Below are 23,468 nucleotides of genomic sequence, written 5' to 3'. Positions count from 1 at the left end.
GCCAAATTAGACATAGCCACCATCAATTTCTAGTAAACAGAAAAAAAAAAGACAGAATTTTTTTTTTTTATTATTATTATTAAAAATAAAACACATTTAGGGACTCCATCTTTAATAAAGAAAAATCCTCACTCCCAACGGAATCCATAGGTCTTCTGTCTTCATCTCTCTTAGATCTTTGCCATCAGACAAATATGTCTGCTGACAGATGAGCAGGCACAGAATGACACTGGAGCACTGTTACTGTGTAGTGCAGTGCTATGTTTCTTTTTTTGTCATTTCATGCAGTGTAGAAATCTTGGGAAAAGTGTGGATTGTGCTCTGGAAGTGATCAGTTATAGCTAACTATGTTATTTTCTGCAGAGATAAGTCCTGTATAGAAGATGTGATATATCGGTCTGCAGTTAAAGAACTTCACCTAGAGACATCACTGGTGAGTATGTGTATTACCTATACACACACACACTGACACTATATACAGAGCTCCTGTGCATAATGTCACTGGTGATCACTGTATTACCTGTACACTGACACTATATACAGAGCTCCTGTGTATAATGTCACTGGTGATCACTGTATTACCTGTACACTGACACTATATACAGAGCTCCTGTGTATAATGTCACTGGTGATCCCTGTATTTCCTATACACACACACACTGACACTATATACAAAGCTGTGCATAATGTCACTGGTGATCCCTGTATTACCTGTACACTGACACCATACACAGAGCTCCTGTGTATAATGTCACTGGTGATCACTATATTACCTGTACACTGACACTATATACAGAGCTCCTGTGTATAATGTCACTGGTGATCACTATATTACCTGTACACTCACACTATATACAGAGCTCCTGTGCATAATGTCACTGGTGATCACTATATTACCTGTACACTGACACTATATACAGAGCTCCTATGCATAATGTCACTGGTGATCACTATATTACCTGTACACTGACACTATATACAGAGCTCCTATGCATAATGTCACTGGTGATCCCTGTATTTCCTGTACACTGACACTATATACAGAGCTCCTATGTGTAATGTCACTGGTGATCACTGTATTACCTGTACACTGACACTATATACAGAGCTCCTGTGTATAATGTCACTGATGATCACTGTATTACCTCTACACTGACACTATACACAGAGCTCCTGTGTATAATGTCACTGATAATCTCTACATTATCTGTACGCTGACTCTATATACAGAGCTTTTTTACATTTTCATTATCAGTCACTATCTGGTGCCATTATGAGCCATGGTCATGGCGTGGCGGTATTTGTCCCTTGTATGTGGTATTATTCAGACAGTCACTATGTTGTGGTAATATGTGGTCTTCTCATGGTGTGGCAGTATATATACCTTGTACTTGGTAGTATTTGATCACTATGTGGTGGTATGTGTTCTGGTCATGGTGTGGCGGTATTTCTCTCTTCTATATGGTATTATTAGTCTAGGTATAGTGGATGGTTGTCAGTCATTTGTTTTTCGGATATTAAGAATGGGAACATTCTTTATTTGCAATACATATTAAATACTTGGATGTTTAACCTCTCCCTGTGTTGTGACTACTACACAGCAGCAGAGATTTATTGGTTAATAAAGTTGATTCATTTTGAAAGAGTTTGTGGACTTATGTTATTCCTATATACGGTAACTGCATGGTGCTGGTGGGCCCCAAGATTGATTTTTTCCTGGTGGGCCCCAGGTACTCCAGTCCGGCGCTGGTGCCAGACAGTTACCTCCTCATCTGTCCTGCTGCCGGCTGGGAGTCCTGTACAGTGCAGCATGTAGTGTGATGTGAATGCCACACTATGGAGATGCTGCTCCTACTACTGCCAAGTGAGGATCTCACCTCGCCAGTATGGTGCCCTCAGGAGCTCCCACAGGGCATCACAGGCCTTAGTATGAAGCAATTCCACAAGTCTTCTAGTATTGCTTCGTACTAAGGCCTGTGATGTCCTGTGAGACCTCCCTGAGGTCACCATACTGGGGAGGTGTGAGCCTCACCTCATGGGGCCCCATGATCTCTATGTACGATCCCTGACTGGGCCCCATGATCTCTATGTACGCCGCTGACTGGGCCCCATGATCTCTATGTACGCCGCTGACTGGGCCCCATGATCTCTATGTACACCTCTGACGGGGCCTCATGATCTCTATGTACGCCGATGACTGGGCCCCATGATCTCTATGTACACCTCTGACTGGGCCCCATGATCTCTATGTACGCCGCTGACTGGGCCCCATGATCTCTATGTACACCTCTGACTGGGCCCCATGATCTCTATGTACGCCGCTGACTGGGCCCCATGATCTTTATGTACGCCGCTGACTGGGCCCCATGATCTCTAGGTACACCGCTGACGGGGCCTCATGATCTCTAGGTACACCGCTGACGGGGCCTCATGTTCTCTATGTACGCCGCTGACTGGGCCCCATGATCTTTATGTACTCCGCTGACTGGGCCCCATGATCTCTATGTACGCCGCTGAGGAGGCCCCATGTTCTCTATGTACACCCCTAACCTGATTGGCCCCATGATCTCTATGTACGCCGCTGACTGGGCCCCATGATCTCTATGTACGACTTTGACTGGGCCCCATGATCTCTATGTACGCCGCTGACTCGGCCCCATGATCTCTATGTACGCCGCTGACTGGGCCCCATGATCTCTATGTACGATCCCTGACTGGGCCCCATGATCTCTATGTACGCCGCTGACTGGGCCCCATGATCTCTATGTACGCCGCTGACTGGGCCCCATGATCTCTTTGTACGCCGCTGACTGGGCCCCATGATCTCTATGTACACCGCTGACTGGGCCCCATGATCTCTATGTATGCCGCTGACTGGGCTCCATGATCTCTATGTACTCCGCTGACTGGGCCCCATGATCTCTATGTACGCCGCTGAGGGGGCCCCATGATCTCTATGTACACCCCTAACCTGATTGGCCCCATGATCTCTATGTACGCCGCTGACTGGGCCCCATGATCTCTATGTACGCCGCTGACTGGGCCCCATGATCTCTATGTACACCCCTAACCTGATTGGCCCCATGATCTCTATGTACGCCGCTGACTGGGCCCCATGATCTCTATGTACGATCCCTGACTGGGCCCCATGATCTCTATGTACGCCGCTGACTGGGCCCCATGATCTCTATGTACGCCGCTGACTGGGCCCCATGATCTCTTTGTACGCCGCTGACTGGGCCCCATGATCTCTATGTACACCGCTGACTGGGCCCCATGATCTCTATGTATGCCGCTGACTGGGCTCCATGATCTCTATGTACTCCGCTGACTGGGCCCCATGATCTCTATGTACGCCGCTGAGGGGGCCCCATGATCTCTATGTACACCCCTAACCTGATTGGCCCCATGATCTCTATGTACGCCGCTGACTGAGCCACATGATTTCTATGTACGATCCCTGACTGGGCCCCATAATCTCTGATCTCTCATGATGTTTTTTTTTTATTAAAGATGGAGTCCCTAAATGTATTTTGTGTTTTATTTTTACTGTGTAGTGCGGCACTATGTTGCATTTTGTCATTTCATGCAGTGTAGAAATCTTGGGAAAAGTGTGGCTTGTGCTCTGGAAGTGATCAGTTATAGCTAACTGTTATTTTCTGCAGAGATAAGTCCGCATAGAAGATGTGATATATCGGTCTGCAGATAAAGAATTTCACCTAGAGACATCACTGGTGAGTATGTGTATTACCTATACACACACACTGACACTATATACAGAGCTCCTGTGCATAATGTCACTGGTGATCACTGTATTACCTGTACACTGACACTATATACAGAGCTCCTGTGTATAATATCAATGGTGATCATTGCATTACCTGTACACTGACACTATATACAGAGCTTCTGTGTATAATGTCACTGGTGATGACTGTATAACCTGTACACTATATACAGAGCTCCTGTGCATAATGTCACTGGTGATCACTGTATAACCTGTACACTGACCCAATATACTGAGCTTTTTTACATTTTTATTATTTTAGCATTATTTGTCACTATGTGGTGGCATTATGTGCTTTGGTCATGACATGACGATATTTGTCCCTTCTATGTGGTATTATTCAGTCACTATGTGGTGGTAATATGTGGTCTCATGGTGTGTCAGTATTTATACCTTGTATCTGGTAGCATTTGATCACTATGTGGTGATATTATGTGCTTTGGTCATGGTGTGGCGGTATTTGTGCCTTGTATGTGGCATTATTTGGGCACTATGTGGTGGTAATATGTGATCTGGTCACGGTGTGGTGGTATTTCTGCCTTCTATCTGGTAATATTGGTCTTGGTAGAGTGGATTGTGGTTGGTCATTTGTTTTATCTGATATCAATAAGGGGAAACCTCTTTATTTCCAATAGATATTAAATACTTGGATGTTTAACCCCTCCCTGTCCTGTGACTATTACACAGCAGCAGAGATGCAGTTACAGAGGTTCACCAGAGAAAGCAAGTTGGCATTTGGTGAGATTTTCACCTCTGTATTTATAAGACAAAACCAGGAGTGGGTGAGAAATGCATAAAACATGACCTCGGATTGCTCCACTCCTGGTTTTGTCTTATAAATACTGAGGTAAAAATCTCACCAAATACTCAAAGTGCCACAATCTTCTGACAGTGCGGATTCCACCAATAAATAAGTGATCACCTTCCCAACCTGTGCATCGCTGATAACTTGTTTTCACCAATAAAAACCCTTTAATGCAAACTACAGTAATTGTACATCGCAGTTCTGGTGAGCGCACAGTGATGGGCAGGAGCCCTGGAGTCAATGTCCCTGGTGGGCCCCAGACACCCCAGTCCGGCTCTGCCCCCGCCCCAGCCCGCCCCTGATTTGTCACGCACGGACCTGAAGCGACTGTGCCCTGCGATACACACATCCTGTTGAAATTTCTGCTGCCGTTTACAAGCCCCAACCCCCCCTGGGCCCGGTCGCAGTGACTGCCACTGCGACCGCGGACATTACGCCCCTGGCTACGTGAATCATATGTCCCATTTTGGTGCTCCTCACCATTTGCATGGCACAGTCATGCATGCTTCTCTATCACCATAGCATGCTGCAAACAATCAGGATGGCTTCTGCTACATCTCTATATAAAAAGATAGTACATCTGTATTTCTATGATACGTAGAGTGGATGGAAATCATACATCTTGCTAATATTTATTATATTACATTCATCTGATGCTCTGTAGTAACAATGTAAATTAAATTGGCGACTTAGTGCAGTTCTATTACTATTAGTAAATGTGGCACCTTGTGTTCCACAGAATATCTGAATATTACCTGAATATTTAATCTCAGCTAATGTTCATTTATCTCTTAAATATCATTGGTCAGATGCTGATCACATGACCAGTGGTGGTGCATGCATGATGATTCCATATGAAATGCACTGAGTGACAGTTGGAAGTGACAGTTGGAATTGACCAACAACAGTGGAGGAGATGTCGGCTAACTCTAAGCAAAGCAATAATATGGATATAAAAGAGGAGGAGATTGTGGTGAGCAGAGAAAGAGTGAAGACACGAAGACCTTCCCATGACACATCTGATGATGAGAAGAAGTCTTCAGTCAACAGGACAAAACCACCAGTCCAGAAGAAAGAAGAAGTAGAGCAGAACGTGGTGAGGAGAGAAGGAGCGAAGAGACTAAGACCTTCCCATGACACATCTGATGATGAGAGGAAGTCTTCAGTCAACAGGACAAAACCACCAGTCCAGAAGAAAGAAGAAGTGGAAGAAAAGGAGAAGGTAGAAAGTCAGAAGATGGGAGCCAAGAAGAGAGGAGCCATCTTCATCTCATCAGGGGACAAAAAGGAGAAGAAAAGAAGAAGGATTACATTAGGACAGAAACCCATGGATCTAAAGCAGAAGGCTGAAGAAGCTGAAGGAAGCAGCGGTGTTCGGCCAACCGGCTCCAAAAGCACAGTCTCTGATACCATCAAGAGGAGATTATTATTCCATCAAGTGCTTGGCCGGGGATGCTATGGAACGGTCCTGCTGGCGGAAGATTCATCTACCCGCAAACATTTTGCTGTTAAGATCATCTGCAAAAGAGCCCTGCTTGCTGACGGTGATGAGCGTGTGATGGTGGAGCGACGGGTTTTACAGCTGGCATCTGGGAGCCCCTTCCTTGTCCACGCAGACTTTGCATTCCAGACCAAGGTACAGTATTGATTGCTCGATATTAGGAAATGTCACACGTACCACACACTGCTCTGCCTCATGGACCTCACTGATATCATCTTACATTTCAATATAGCATGTCCCAAGGTAACCGCTGACAATAAGATGAATGTGATGACTATACACATGGGATATTGTGGCCCCTACTGTAATCAATAACATTTATGGCGGGGCTTGGTACATTGGGAATCATTTATTAAAACAGCCTTTTTACTTATCCCAGCCAATCACAGAACAGCTTTTACTTTTCCAGGTCAGTTAAAACAACCTTAGCTGAGCTCTAATTGGTTAGTATGGGCTACTAGTTTTCTAGTGAGCAGATTTATTAATGAGGCCCAATGTACCCCGCTGTATAAATGATTGAAAATATTAGATGTCATCATAGAGGTCAATGAACTGTAGAAAATCACTTGCCCGGACCTCATGTTTCTAATTGGGTGACTGGTAATATTTGCATCATTTACAGCATTAGCTGGGCATTATCTTGTTTGTAGGCATCATCACCATGTAGTAGTCTCTAGCTCATTTCTTTGACACTGTAGAATTTTACATATTATTATCTTGCATAGACATGGGATTTCAGAATAGATTAAATGTATTTGTTATTCTTTGTTATTTCCTGGATGACATTGTATTTTGTGTATACCATGTGGGGGACCCTGTGTACACTATATGTCAGGGCTATTGACTTTTGTGCACTTTATATACAATTTGAGAATGTGTTAATATTTTTGTATACAAGTATTATCTGTATCTTAAAGGTTTTTGTTAATTAATGTTGGGACATTTTTATGCACGTGCATCTACTTGTTTTTCATTGCCATGTTTTCTATGTATAAATATACTGGAATAAAGTACAAAATCCACTGTCTTGGAGTGAAATTTCTTCTAACCTCACCAGCTAATGAAAAAGATGGTATCATATTGACCAGGGGCGAGGTGGGCCAGAGGGGCACATGCCCTCCAAGCCGGTCGCCAAGCAGCTGCTTCTTTACAGACTGCAGGGCGGCCCTGTATCTTTCATTGTGTACATGTGCCAGCTGGGCATCTGCAGCCCAGAACAGCAGGCACAGGCCACGTTCTTATGCCTGCCGGAGAGAAGCTTCAGCCGCTGAGCAGTACGAGAGGGCAGACATCTTTGATTCTTGTAAGGCCACGACCACACTATCAGTATTTGGTCAGTATTCGGTCAGTATTTTTTCACAGGAGTGGGAGACAAAACCAGGAGTTGGTGATAAATGCAGAATTGGTGACTTGTTTCTATTATACCTTTTCTCTGATTGTTACTGACCTGGTTTTGGCTCCCACTCCTGAGAAAATATACTGACCAAATACTGATAGTGGGGCCGTGGCCTTAGCCTGAGCTCCGGATAGTGGTCAGGACAGGAGATTTATACTTTTTGTAGAGTGTGGAAGTGGCAGGATGCTGCTCACCTCCTGACAAGTCCAGGGCCAGATCCTGAATGTTATCTATGGTCGCTCTGCTGAGGATCAGAAAGATTTATTGTAGCAGATGGACCCTTCAAGCAGGTTGGGGTCGTGCTGTCAGTGTGAGATCATCGGCTCTCGATCTGTATGAATGTTCAAATCACATCGGACCTGAGATAGAGACACTTCAGACCTTACTATACAGACCCCTGCCCCAGACTGATCCTGCACCAGCTACAGGGCCAGAGCCGGCATATCCACCCATTGCACCAGGGCAAGTGCCAGGGCCCCGGGCAAGAGGGGGGCCCCACTCACAGTTGGGGACACTGGAACGCTATTGGGCCTGTGAGTTGGGGGGGCCCGGTGTAACCCCCCCCCCCCCCGTGCTTTACGGTGTTTGAAATACTCACCTCTCGTCATACCCTGCTGGCCGCAGGAAAAATCCGCATCATGGGCACAGTACATGCGGATTTCAATTGGGGAACATTGCTTCCCTTCTACCATGCGTTTTTCATGCTTTTCCGCGGCGTTTACGCAACTGCAAAAACGCCGCGGAAACGCACGAAAAACGCATCGTGTGAACTCAGCCTAATAGTTTGAATTATTTTTGTCCAGAAGGGCTTAATCAATGTACAGTTCCACCACATGTGGAGCATAGTGCCCACATCAGAAGAGCATCTCCAGCAGTTAGGATCAAGTCCTTTGTAACATTTCTGAAGTTTTGATGGAGTCATATACCACCTGGAGAGAACTTTACAGCCATTCTCTTGTACTCTAACACATCTAGAGGAGACTTTAGGTGCTAGTAGTAATCTTTTAATTTCAGATGGGGTGAAAGGCCTATTCAGATCCTGTTCCCACTTCATTACATATGGCAGTTTCTTAGGGGTTCTGGCTAGGCATAATTGTTTTTGTAGAGCTGATAACGTTCTTTTTTAGGGGTTTTTTGCAGCTATAAGTTTTTCAAAATCAGTCATTTCCCTAATATAATTTGGAGTTTTAAAGACTAGTTTTAAGTTAGACATAAATTTCTGGTACATAAAGGGGTGAAAAGAGATAGTATCTAGCATTTGATTGAGTTCTGCCAAGCAGGGCATGACCCCATTATCTGTAATTTTTTGGAGTGGTGTTATCAAGTTGCGAATTGAGTTGTGTATTGTGGCATTATGGGCTGGAGAAAGGAGAGAACTAGGTCTGTAACTTGTAGGAGAGGGGAGGGAAACGGGGAGCATATTTGTCTTATATGGGGATTGGACCAGATTTTAAAAGTAGTGGCGGTGAAAGGGTTTTTAATTGATGTATACCTAGTACTACTTGAGGGCGTGAGGATGAGCTGTCTAAGGGGGAATTTAAGGATTGTTTCTTCTACTTTAATCCATTGCTTCTGTGGTGGGAGCCTGATCCAATCCACGACTCTTTGGAGATGAGTGGCTTGTTGAAGTATCTTTAGATCTGGCAGATCTATACCTCCTTCAGAGTGGGGGAGGGATAATATTTGTAAGGGAAGTCTGGGTTTTTGGTTGTGCCACAAAAAACGGCTGAGGAGTTTTTGTATGTCAATGAAAAAAGAATTAGGTAGGTGGATTGGAAGGGCTTGCACTAGATAAGTTATTTTTGGCCATATCATACATTTAAGGAGATTTTTCCTACCCAACCAGGAGATGTATGAGATATTCCAGTTGGGGGTAAGTTTCTGGATTTTCTGCAATAGCGGTGGGAAGTTTAACTTATAAAGTTCTTGTAGGTTTGGAGAAATCTCAACTCCCAAGAAACGTATTGATGGGGGGGACCAGGTAAAGGGGGACCCGATTGCCATTTGTGTTTTTTGTGGTTCTGGGATATTTATATTTAAGACTTGAGATTTGCTAAGATTCACCTTAAAATTTGATAGTGCACCGTATTCCTTGAGTAATGTCAGGATAACTGGGACAGATATTCTCGGGTTAGAGGTCATGATAAGTAGATCGTCTGCGTATGCTGCGATTTTATGTTCAGTACCAGCTGATTTGATGCCAACGATCCTCCCCTCCTCTCTGAGCTTTTGTAGTAAAGGTTCTAGTGTAAGAATAAAAAGGAGAGGGGAAAGCGGGCATCCCTGCCTGGTGCCGTTAGAAATATTAAAAGATGAAGACATAACATGAGAGAGGATTAGATACACTGCTCAGCAGACAGTATCACACAGGAGAGGATTAGATACACAGCTCAGCAGACAGTATCACACCGGATAGGATTAGATACACAGCTCAGCAGACAGTATCACACCGGATAGGATTAGATACACAGCTCAGCAGAGAGTATCACACCGGATAGGATTAGATACACGGCTCAGCAGACAGCATCACACCGGATAGGATTAGATACACAGCTCAGCAGACAGTATCACACAGGAGAGGATTAGATACACAGCTCAGCAGACAGTATCACACCGGATAGGATTAGATACACAGCTCAGCAGACAGTATCACACCGGATAGGATTAGATACACAGCTCAGCAGACAGTATCACACAGGAGAAGATTAGATACACGGCTCAGCAGACAGTATCACACAGGAGTGGATTAGATACACTGCTCAGCAGACAGTATCACACAGGAGAGGATTAGATACACAGCTCAGCAGACAGTATCACACAGGAGAGGATTAGATACACAGCTCAGCAGACAGTATCACACCGGATAGGATTAGATACACAGCTCAGCAGACAGTATCACACCGGATAGGATTAGATACACAGCTCAGCAGACAGTATCACACCGGATAGGATTAGATACACAGCTCAGCAGACAGTATCACACCGGATAGGATTAGATACACAGCTCAGCTGACAGTATCACACAGGAGAAGATTAGATACACGGCTCAGCAGACAGTATCACACAGGAGTGGATTAGATACACAGCTCAGCAGACAGTATCACACAGGAGAGGATTAGATACACAGCTCAGCAGACAGTATCACACAGGAGAAGATTAGATACACAGCTCAGCAGACAGTATCACACAGGAGAAGATTAGGTACACTGCTCAGCAGACAGTATCACACCGGATAGGATTAGATACACAGCTCAGCAGACAGTATCACACAGGAGAAGATTAGATACACAGCTCAGCAGACAGTATCACACAGGAGAAGATTAGATACACAGCTCAGCAGACAGTATCACACAGGAGAGGATTAGATGCACAGCTCAGCAGACAGTATCACACAGGAGTGGAATAGATACAAGGCTCAGCAGACAGTATCGCACAGGAGAGGATTAGATACACAGCTCAGCAGACAGTATCACACAGGAGAAGATTAGATACACTGCTCAGCAGACAGTATCACACCGGATAGGATTAGATACACAGCTCAGCAGACAGTATCACACAGGAGAAGATTAGATACACAGCTCAGCAGACAGTATCACACAGGAGAAGATTAGATACACAGCTCAGCAGACAGTATCACACAGGAGAAGATTAGATACACAGCTCAGCTGACAGTATCACACAGGAGAGGATTAGATACACAGCTCAGCAGACAGTATCACACAGGAGAGGATTAGATACACAGCTCAGCAGACAGTATCACACAGGAGAAGATTAGATACACTGCTCAGCAGACAGTATCACACAGGAGAAGATTAGATACACAGCTCAGCTGACAGTATCACACAGGAGAGGATTAGATACACAGCTCAGCAGACAGTATCACACAGGAGAAGATTAGATACACTGCTCAGCAGACAGTATCACACCGGATAGGATTAGATACACAGCTCAGCAGACAGTATCACACAGGAGAAGATTAGATACACAGCTCAGCAGACAGTATCACACAGGAGAGGATTAGATACACGGCTCAGCAGACGGTATCACACAGGAGAGGATTAGATACACGGCTCAGCAGACAGTATCACACAGGAGAGGATTAGATACACGGCTCAGCAGACAGTATCACACAGGAGAGGATTAGACACACGGCTCAGCAGACAGTATCATACAGGAGAGGATTAGATACACAGCTCAGCAGACAGTATGACACAGGAGAGGATTAGATACACGGCTCAGCCGACAGTATCACACCGGATAGGATTAGATACAAAGCTCAGCAGACAGTATCACACAGGAGAGGATTAGATACACGGCTCAGCAGATAGTATCACTCAAGATAGGATTAGATGCACGGCTCAGCAGACAGTATCACACATGACAGGATTAGATACATAGCTCAGCAGACAATATCACACAGGGTAGGATTAGATACACAGCTCAGCAGACGGTATCACACAGGAGAGGATTAGATACACAGCTCAGCAGACATTATCACACAGGAGAGGATTAAATACACAGCTCAGCAGACATTATCACACAGGAGGGGATTAGATACATACACAGCTCAGCAAACAGTATCACACAGGACAGGATTAGATACATAGCTCAGCAGACGGTATCACACAGGAGAGGATTAGATACACGGCTCAGCAGACAGTATCACACAGGAGGGGATGAGATACACAGCTCAGCAGACAGTACCACACAGTATAAGATTAGATACACTGCTCAGCAGACAGTATCACACAGGAGAGGATTAGATACACAGCTCAGCAGACAGTATCACACAGTATAAGATTAGATACACTGCTCAGCAGATTATCACAGCATAGGATTAGATACACGGCTCAGCAGACAGTATCACACAGGAGAGGATTAGATACACAGCTCAGCAGACAGTATCACACAGGAGAGGATTAGATACACGGCTCAGCAGACAGTATCACACAGGAGTGGATTAGATACACTGCTCAGCAGACAGTATCACACAGGAGAGGATTAGATACACAGCTCAGCAGACAGTATCACACAGGAGAGGATTAGATACACAGCTCAGCAGACAGTATCACACCGGATAGGATTAGATACACAGCTCAGCAGACAGTATCACACCGGATAGGATTAGATACACAGCTCAGCAGACAGTATCACACAGGAGAAGATTAGATACACGGCTCAGCAGACAGTATCACACAGGAGTGGATTAGATACACTGCTCAGCAGACAGTATCACACAGGAGAGGATTAGATACACAGCTCAGCAGACAGTATCACACAGGAGAGGATTAGATACACAGCTCAGCAGACAGTATCACACCGGATAGGATTAGATACACAGCTCAGCAGACAGTATCACACCGGATAGGATTAGATACACAGCTCAGCAGACAGTATCACACCGGATAGGATTAGATACACAGCTCAGCAGACAGTATCACACCGGATAGGATTAGATACACAGCTCAGCTGACAGTATCACACAGGAGAAGATTAGATACACGGCTCAGCAGACAGTATCACACAGTGGATTAGATACACAGCTCAGCAGACAGTATCACACAGGAGAGGATTAGATACACAGCTCAGCAGACAGTATCACACAGGAGAAGATTAGATACACAGCTCAGCAGACAGTATCACACAGGAGAAGATTAGATACACTGCTCAGCAGACAGTATCACACCGGATAGGATTAGATACACAGCTCAGCAGACAGTATCACACAGGAGAAGATTAGATACACAGCTCAGCAGACAGTATCACACAGGAGAATATTAGATACACAGCTCAGCAGACAGTATCACACAGGAGAGGATTAGATGCACAGCTCAGCAGACAGTATCACACAGGAGTGGAATAGATACACAGCTCAGCAGACAGTATCGCACATGGCGGTATTAGATACATGGCTCAACAGACAGTATCACACAGGAGAGGATTAGATACACAGCTCAGCAGACAGTATCACACAGGAGAAGATTAGATACACTGCTCAGCAGACAGTATCACACTGGATAGGATTAGATACACAGCTCAGCAGACAGTATCACACAGGAGAAGATTAGATACACAGCTCAGCAGACAGTATCACACAGGAGAAGATTAGATACACAGCTCAGCAGACAGTATCACACAGGAGAAGATTAGATACACAGCTCAGCTGACAGTATCACACAGGAGAGGATTAGATACACAGCTCAGCAGACAGTATCACACAGGAGAGGATTAGATACACAGCTCAGCAGACAGTATCACACAGGAGAAGATTAGATACACTGCTCAGCAGACAGTATCACACAGGAGAAGATTAGATACACAGCTCAGCTGACAGTATCACACAGGAGAGGATTAGATACACAGCTCAGCAGACAGTATCACACAGGAGAAGATTAGATACACTGCTCAGCAGACAGTATCGCACATGGCGGTATTAGATACATGGCTCAACAGACAGTATCACACAGGAGAGGATTAGATACACAGCTCAGCAGACAGTATCACACAGGAGAAGATTAGATACACTGCTCAGCAGACAGTATCACACTGGATAGGATTAGATACACAGCTCAGCAGACAGTATCACACAGGAGAAGATTAGATACACAGCTCAGCAGACAGTATCACACAGGAGAAGATTAGATACACAGCTCAGCAGACAGTATCACACAGGAGAAGATTAGATACACAGCTCAGCTGACAGTATCACACAGGAGAGGATTAGATACACAGCTCAGCAGACAGTATCACACAGGAGAGGATTAGATACACAGCTCAGCAGACAGTATCACACAGGAGAAGATTAGATACACTGCTCAGCAGACAGTATCACACAGGAGAAGATTAGATACACAGCTCAGCTGACAGTATCACACAGGAGAGGATTAGATACACAGCTCAGCAGACAGTATCACACAGGAGAAGATTAGATACACTGCTCAGCAGACAGTATCACACCGGATAGGATTAGATACACAGCTCAGCAGACAGTATCACACAGGAGAAGATTAGATACACAGCTCAGCAGACAGTATCACACAGGAGAGGATTAGATACACGGCTCAGCAGACGGTATCACACAGGAGAGGATTAGATACACGGCTCAGCAGACAGTATCACACAGGAGAGGATTAGATACACGGCTCAGCAGACAGTATCACACAGGAGAGGATTAGATACACAGCTCAGCAGACAGTATCATACAGGAGAGGATTAGATACACAGCTCAGCAGACAGTATGACACAGGAGAGGATTAGATACACGGCTCAGCCGACAGTATCACACCGGATAGGATTAGATACAAAGCTCAGCAGACAGTATCACACAGGAGAGGATTAGATACACGGCTCAGCAGATAGTATCACTCAAGATAGGATTAGATGCACGGCTCAGCAGACAGTATCACACATGACAGGATTAGATACATAGCTCAGCAGACAATATCACACAGGGTAGGATTAGATACACAGCTCAGCAGACGGTATCACACAGGAGAGGATTAGATACACAGCTCAGCAGACATTATCACACAGGAGAGGATTAGATACACAGCTCAGCAGACATTATCACACAGGAGGGGATTAGATACATACACAGCTCAGCAAACAGTATCACACAGGACAGGATTAGATACATAGCTCAGCAGACGGTATCACACAGGAGAGGATTAGATACACGGCTCAGCAGACAGTATCACACAGGAGGGGATGAGATACACAGCTCAGCAGACAGTACCACACAGTATAAGATTAGATACACTGCTCAGCAGACAGTATCACATAGGAGAGGATTAGATACACAGCTCAGCAGACAGTATCACACAGTATAAGATTAGATACACTGCTCAGCAGATTATCACAGCATAGGATTAGATACACGGCTCAGCAGACAGTATCACACAGGAGAGGATTAGATACACAGCTCAGCAGACAGTATCACACACGAGAGGATTAGATACACAGCTCAGCAGACAGTATCACACAGGAGAGGATTAGATACACAGCTCAGCAGACAGTATCACACAGTATAAGATTAGATACACTGCTCAGCAGACAGTATCACACAGGAGAGGATTAGATACACAGCTCAGCAGACAGTATCGCACAGGAGAGGATTAGATACACAGCTCAGCAGACGGTATCGCACAGGAGAGGATTAGATACACAGCTCAGCAGACAGTATCACACAGGAAAGGATTAGATACATAGCTCAGCAGACGGTATCACACAGGACAGGATTAGATGCACAGCTCAGCAGACAGTATCACACAGCAGAGGATTAGATACACAGCTCAGCTGACAGTATCACATAGGACAGGATTAGATACACAGTTCATCAGACAGTATCACACAGGAGTGGATTAGATACACGGCTCAGCAGACAGTATCACGAAAGATAGGATTAGATACACAGTTCATCAGACAGTATCACACAGGAGACGATTAGATACACAGCTCAGCAGACAGTATCACACATTACATGATTAGATACACAGCTCAGCAGACAGTATCACACAGGATGGGATTAGATACACGGCTCAGCAGACAGTATCTCACAGGAGAGGATTAGATACACGGCTCAGCAGACAGTATCACACAGGAGAGGATTAGATACACAGCTCAGCAGACAGTATCACACAGGAGAGGATTAGATACACAGCTCAGCAGACAGTATCACACAGGAGAGGATTAGATACACAGCTCAGCACACAGTATCACACAGGAGAGGATTAGATACACGGCTCAGCAGACCGTATCACACAGGAGAGGATTAGATACACAGCTCAGCAGACAGTATCACACAGGATAGGATTAGATACACTGCTCAGCAGATGGTATTACACAGTATAGGATTAGATACACAGCTCAGCAGACAGTATCACACAGGATAGGATTAGATACACGGCTCAGCAGACATTATCACACAGGAGATGATTAGATACACAGCATAGGATTAGATACACAGCTCAGCAGACAGTATCACACAGGACAGGATTAGATACACAGCTCACCAGACAGTATCACACAGCATAGGATTAGATACACAGGTCAGCAAACAGTATCACACAGGATAGGATTAGATACACGTCTCAGCAGACAGTATCACACAGGAGAGGATTAGATACACGGCTCAGTAGACAGTATCACACAGGAGAGGATTAGATACACAGCATAGGATAAGATACACATCTCAGCAGACAGTATCACACAGCATAGGATTAGGTACACGGCGCAGCAGACAGTATCACACAGGAGAGGATTAGATACACAGCTCAGCACACAGTATCACACAGGAGAGGATTAGAGACACAGCTCATCTGACAGTATCACACAGGAGGGGATTAGATACACAGCTCAGCAGACAGTATCACACAGGATAAGATTAGATACACTGCTCAGCAGACAGTATCACACAGGAGAGTATTAGATACACAGCTCAGCAGACAGTATCACACAGGAGAGGATTAGATACACGGCTCAACACACAGTATTACACAGAGGATTAGATACACGGCTCAGCAGACAGTATCACACAGGAGAGGATTAGATACATGGCTCAGAAGACAACATCACACAGTAGAGGATTAGATACACTGCTCTGCAGATAGTATCACACAGGAGAGGATTAGATACATGGCTCAGCAGACAGTATCACACAGGAGAGGATTAGAAACACAGCTCAGCAGACAGTATCACACAGGAGAGGATTAGATACACAGCTCAGCAGACAGTATCACACAGGAGAGGATTAGATACACAGCTCAGCAGACAGTATCACACAGGAGGGGATTAGATACACAGCTCAGCAGACAGTATCACACAGTATAAGATTAGATACACTGCTCAGCAGACTATCACACAGCATAGGATTAGATACACGGCTCAGCAGACAGTATCACACAGGAGATGATTAGATACACAGCTCAGCAGACAGTGTCACACAGGAGGGGATTAGATACACAGCTCAGGAGACAGTATCACAGAGTATAAGATTAGATACACTGCTCAGCAGACAGTATCACACAGGAGAGGATTAGATACACAGCTCAGCAGACAGTATCGCACAGGAAAGGATTAGACACACTGCTCAGCAGACAGTATCACACAGGAGAGGATTAGAGATACAGCTCAGCAGACAGTATCACACAGGAAAGGATTAGATACATAGTTCAGCCGACGGTATCACACAGGACAGTATTAGATGCACAGCTCAGCAGACAGTATCACACAGGAGAGGATTAGATACACAGCTCAGCTGACAGTATCACATAGGACAGGATTAGATACACAGTTCATCAGACAGTATCACACAGGAGAGGATTAGATACACAGCTCAGTAGACAGTATCATACAGGGTAGGATTAGATACACAGCTCAGCAGACAGTATCACACAGGAGAGGATTAGATACACAGCTCAGCAGACGGTATCACACAGGAGAGTATTAGATACACTGCTCAGCAGACAGTATCACATAGGATAGGATTAGATACACAGCTCAGCACACAGTATCACACAGGAGAGGATTAGATACACAGCTCAGCAGTCAGTATCACACAAGATAGGATTAGATACACTGCTCAGCAGATGGTATTACATAGGATAGGATTAGATACACAGCTCAGCAGACAGTATCACACAGGATAGGATTAGATACACGGCTCAGCAGACATTATCACACAGGAGATGATTAGATACACAGCATAGGATTAGATACACAGCTCAGCAGACAGTATCACACAGCATAGGATTAGATACACGGCTCAGCAGACAGAATCACACAGGAGGGGATTAGATACACAGCTCAGCAGACAGTATCACAGGATAAGATTAGATACACTGCTCAGCAGACAGTATCACAAAAGAGAGGATTAGATAAACAGCTCAGCAGACAGCATCACACAGGAGAGGATTAGATACACAGTTCATCAGACAGTATCACACAGGAGTGGATTAGATACACGGCTCAGCAGACAGTATCGCACAGGGCGGGATTAGATACACGACTCAGCAGACGGTATCACACAAGATAGGATTAGATACACAGTTCATCAGACAGTATCACACAGGAGAGGATTAGATACACAGCTCAGCAGAGTGTATCACATGGGTGGATTAGATACACGGCTCAGCAGACAGTATCGCACAGGGCGGGATTAGATACACGGCTCAGCAGACAGTATCACACAGGATAGGATTAGATACACAGTTCATCAGACAGTATCACACAGGAGATAATTAGATACACAGCTCAGCAGACAGTATCACACAGGAGAGGATTAGATACATAGCTCAGTAGACAGTATCACACAGGATAGAATTAGATACACAGCTCAGTAGACAGTATCACACAGGACAGGATTAGATACACATCTCAGCACACAGTATCACACAGGAGAGGATTAGATACACGGCTCAGCACACAGTATCACACAGGAGAGGATTAGATACACTGCTCAGCAGACGGTATCACACAGCATAGGATTAGATACACGGCTCAGCAGACAGAGTCACACAGGAGAGGATTAGATACACAGCTCATCAGACAGTATCACACAGGAGAGGATTAGATACACAGCTCAGCTGACAGTATCACACATGAGAGGATTAGATACACAGCTCAGCTGACAGTATCACACAGGAGAGGATTAGATACACAGCTCAGCAGACAGTATCACACAGGAGAGGATTAGATACACAGCTCAGCTGACAGTATCACACAGGACAGGATTAGATACACAGCTCATCAGACAGTATCACACAGAGGATTACATACACAGCTCAGCACACAGTATCACACAGGAAAGGATTAGATACACAGCTCAGCAGACAGTATCACACAGGAGAGGATTAGATACACTGCTCAGCAGACGGTATCACACAGGAGAGGATTAGATACACTGCTCAGCAGACGGTATCACACAGGAGAGGATTAGATACACGGTTGAGCAGACAGTATCACACAGGGTAGGATTAGAGATACAGCTCAGCAGACATTATCACACAGCATAGGATTAGATACACAGCTCAGCAGACAGTATCACACAGCATAGGATTAGATACACGGCTCAGCAGACAGTATCACACAGGATAGGCTTAGATACACAGCTCAGCAGGCAGTATCACACAGGAGAGGATTAGATACATAGCTCAGCAGACAGTATCACACAGGAGAGGATTAGATACACAGCTCAGCAGATGGTATCACACAGGATAGGATTAGATACACAACTCAGCTGACAGTATCACACAGCACAGGATTAGATACAAAGCTCAGCAGATAGTATCACACAGGAGTGGATTAGATACACGGCTCAGCAGACAGTATCGCACAGGGCGGGATTAGATACACGGCTCAGCAGACAGTATCACACAGGAGAGGATTAGATACACGGCTCAGCAGACAGTATCACACAGGAGAGGATTAGATACACGGCTCAGCAGACAGTATCGCACAGGGCGGGATTAGATACACAGCTCAGCAGACAGTATCACACAGGAGTGGATTAGATACACGGCTCAGCAGACAGTATCACACAGGAGAGGATTAGATACACGGCTCAGCAGACAGTATCACACAGCACAGGATTAGATACAAAGCTCAGCAGATAGTATCACACAGGAGTGGATTAGATACACGGCTCAGCAGACAGTATCGCACAGGGCGGGATTAGATACACAGCTCAGCAGACAGTATCACACAGGAGGGGATTAGATACACAGCTCAGCAGACAGTATCACACAGGAGAGGATTAGATACACGGCTCAGCAGACAGTATCGCACAGGGCGGGATTAGATACACGGCTCAGCAGACAGTATCACACAGGATAGGATTAGATACACTGCTCAGCAGATAGTATCACACAGGATAGGATTAGATGCACAGCTCAGCAGACAGTATCACACAGGAGAGGATTAGATACACAGCTCAGCAGACAGTATCACACAGGACAGGATTAGATACACAGCTCAGCAGACAGTATCACACAGGACAGGATTAGATACACAGCTCAGCAGATAGTATCACACAGTAGAGGATTAGATACACAGCTCAGCAGACAGTATCACACAGGAGAGGATTAGATACACTGCTCAGCAGATAGTATCACACAGGAGAGGATTAGATACACAGCTCAGCAGACAGTATCACAAAGGATAGGATTAGATACACAGCTCAGCAGCTGGTATCACACAGGATAGGTTTAGATACACGGCTCAGCAGATGGTATCACACAGGATATGATTAGATACAGGGCTCAGCAGACAGTATCACACAGGAGAGGATTAGTTACACGGCTCAGCAGATGGTATCACACAGGATAGGATTAGATACACATCTCAGTAGACAGTTTAGCACAGCATAGAATTAGATACAAAGCTCAGCAGACAGTATCACACAGGAGAGGATTAGATACACATCTCAGCAGATGGTATCACACAGGATAGGATTAGATACACGGCTCAGCAAACAGTATCACACAGGATAGGATTAGATACACGGCTCAGCAGACAGTATCACACAGGGCAGGATTAGATACACGGTTCAGCAGACAGTATCGCACAGGGTAGGATTAGATACACGGCTCAGCAGACAGTATCACACAGGAGAGGATTAGATACACAGCTCAGCAGACAGTATCACACAGGAGAGGATTAGATACACGGCTCAGCAGACAGTATCACACAGGAGAGGATTAGATACACTGCTCAGCAGATAGTGTCACACAGGATAGGATTAGATGCACAGCTCAGCAGATAGTATCACACAGGATAGGATTAGATACACGGCTCAGCAGACAGTATCACACAGGAGAGGATTAGATACACAGCTCAGCAGATAGTATCACACAGGATAGGATTAGATACACAGCTCAGCAGATAGTATCACACAGGATAGGATTAGATACACAGCTCAGCAGACAGTATCACACAGGAGAGGATTAGATACACGGCTCATCAGACAGTATCGCACAGGAGAGGATTAGATACACAGCTCATCAGACAGTATCACACAGGACAGGATTAGATACACAGCTCAGTAGACAGTATCACACAGCATAGGATTAGATACACGGCTCAGCAGACAGTATATAGACAAGTCCCCCACACACAGCATACGGTATATAGACAAGTCCCCCACACAGCATACAGTATATAGACAAGTCCCCCACACACAGCATACAGTAGAATCATAGAATCATAGAATGGTAGAGTTGGAAGGGACCTCCTGGGTCATCTGGTCCAACCCCCTGCTCAAAGCAGGATCATCTCAGACAGATGTCTGTCCAGCCTCTGTTTGAAGACGTCCATTGAAGGGGAACTCACCACCTCTCGTGGCAGCCTGTTCCACTCATTAATCACCCTAACTGTCAAAAAGTTTTTTCTAATATCTAATCTGTGTCTCCTCCCATTTAGTTTCATCCCATTGCTTCTAGTCTTTCCTTGTGCAAATGAGAATAAAGATGATCCTTCTACAATGTGACAGCCCTTGACATATTTGTAGACAGCTATTAAGTCTCCTCTCAGTCTTCTTTTTTGCAAGCTAAACATTCCCAAATCCTGCAACCGTTCCTCATAGGACATAGTTTGCAGACCAGTCACCATTCTGGTCGCTCTTCTCTGAACTTGCTCCAGTTTGTCGATGTCTTTTTTAAAATGTGGTGCCCAAAACTGTACACAGTATTCCAGATGAGGTCTGACCAAAGAGGAGTAAAGACCGATAATGACTTCACGTGATCTAGACTGTATGCTTCTGTTAATACATCCCAGAATTGTATTTGCCTTTTTTGCTGCTGCATCACACTGTTGACTCATGTTCAGTCTATGATCTATTAGTATACCTAAGTCTTTTTCACATGTACTGTTGCTTAGCTCTATTCCTCCCATTCTGTATATGCTTTTTTCATTTTTATTGCCCAGATGTAGTACTTTGCATTTTTCCCTGTTAAAAACCATTCTGTTGGTTGCTGCCCAATGCTCCAGTTTATTTAGGTCTTTTTGAATCCTCTCTCTCTCTTCTCTAGTATTAGCTATCCCTCCTAGCTTTGTGTCATCAGCAAATTTAATCAGCTTACCCTCAATTCCTTCATCTAAATCATTGATAAAGATGTTGAACAATACAGGTCCCAGGACGGAGCCCTGTGGTACCCCACTTGAGACATTCATCCAGCTGGATGTGAAGCCATTTACAACCACCCTTTGAGTCCGATCACTAAGCCAGTTATGAATCCACCTAACAGTTGCCTGGTCCATTGCATACTTGGTCATTTTTTCAATAAGGATGGTGTGAGATACTTTGTCAAATGCTTTGCTGAAGTCAAGATATACTATATCTACAGCATTTCCCTGATCCACCCAGTCAGTGATTCTGTCATAGAAGGAAATTAAGTTAGTCTGACATGACTTGTTAGTTACAAACCCATGCTGACTCTGGTTAATCACTTCATTCTTATCCATGTACTTACATACATGTTGTTTAATAATTTGTTCAAAGATCTTTCCTGGTATAGAAGTCAGACTCACCGGCCTATAGTTCCCTGGGTCCACCTTCTTCCCCTTTTTGAAGATAGGAACAACATTTGCTCTTCTCCAGTCTTCTGGGACTTCTCCTGTTCTCCAAGAATTTTCAAAGATTATGGAGAGTGGTTCTAAAATTTCTTCTACGATCTCCTTCAGTACTCTGGGGTGTAATTCATCTGGACCTGGAGACTTGAACTCATTTATGTTAGCTAAATATTCCCTCACAATCTTTCGGTTTACAGATAACTTGGATTCCTCTATTCCTTTAAAAGGACAGTGAAGATCAGTTGATGTTACATTTTCTTTCTGAGAGAAAACAGATGCAAAATAGGAATTAAAAAGTTCGGCCTTCTCAACATCCTCTCTTACCATTTCTCCATTTTCATCCTGTAAAAATCCTATAGCATCTTTGACTTTTCTTTTACTTTTGACATACCCCCAAAATCCTTTTTTATTGCTT

At 44.7% G+C, this 23,468-nt stretch overlaps 1 long non-coding RNA gene across 1 annotated transcript in view; it reads left to right on the top strand.

Moving 5' to 3' along the window:
- Positions 1 to 361: 361 nt before the first annotated feature.
- LOC141218947 (uncharacterized) overlaps positions 362 to 23,468 on the top strand; it is a 38,169-nt gene continuing 15,062 nt past the window's right edge. Inside the window, exons 1-2 of the long non-coding RNA XR_012287584.1 lie at positions 362 to 433; positions 3,666 to 3,734. This is a non-coding gene — a long non-coding RNA (uncharacterized lncRNA). The remainder of the gene's footprint in view (positions 434 to 3,665; positions 3,735 to 23,468) is intronic.

The sequence above is a fragment of the Phyllobates terribilis genome, unplaced genomic scaffold (assembly GCF_046119375.1).
Source record: "Phyllobates terribilis strain yellow unplaced genomic scaffold, ASM4611937v1 Scaffold_252__1_contigs__length_2834547, whole genome shotgun sequence".
NCBI lineage: Eukaryota > Metazoa > Chordata > Amphibia > Anura > Dendrobatidae > Phyllobates > Phyllobates terribilis.
Note: the sequence above shows the minus strand (reverse complement) of the source record. Positions and strands in the feature narration are given on the sequence as shown.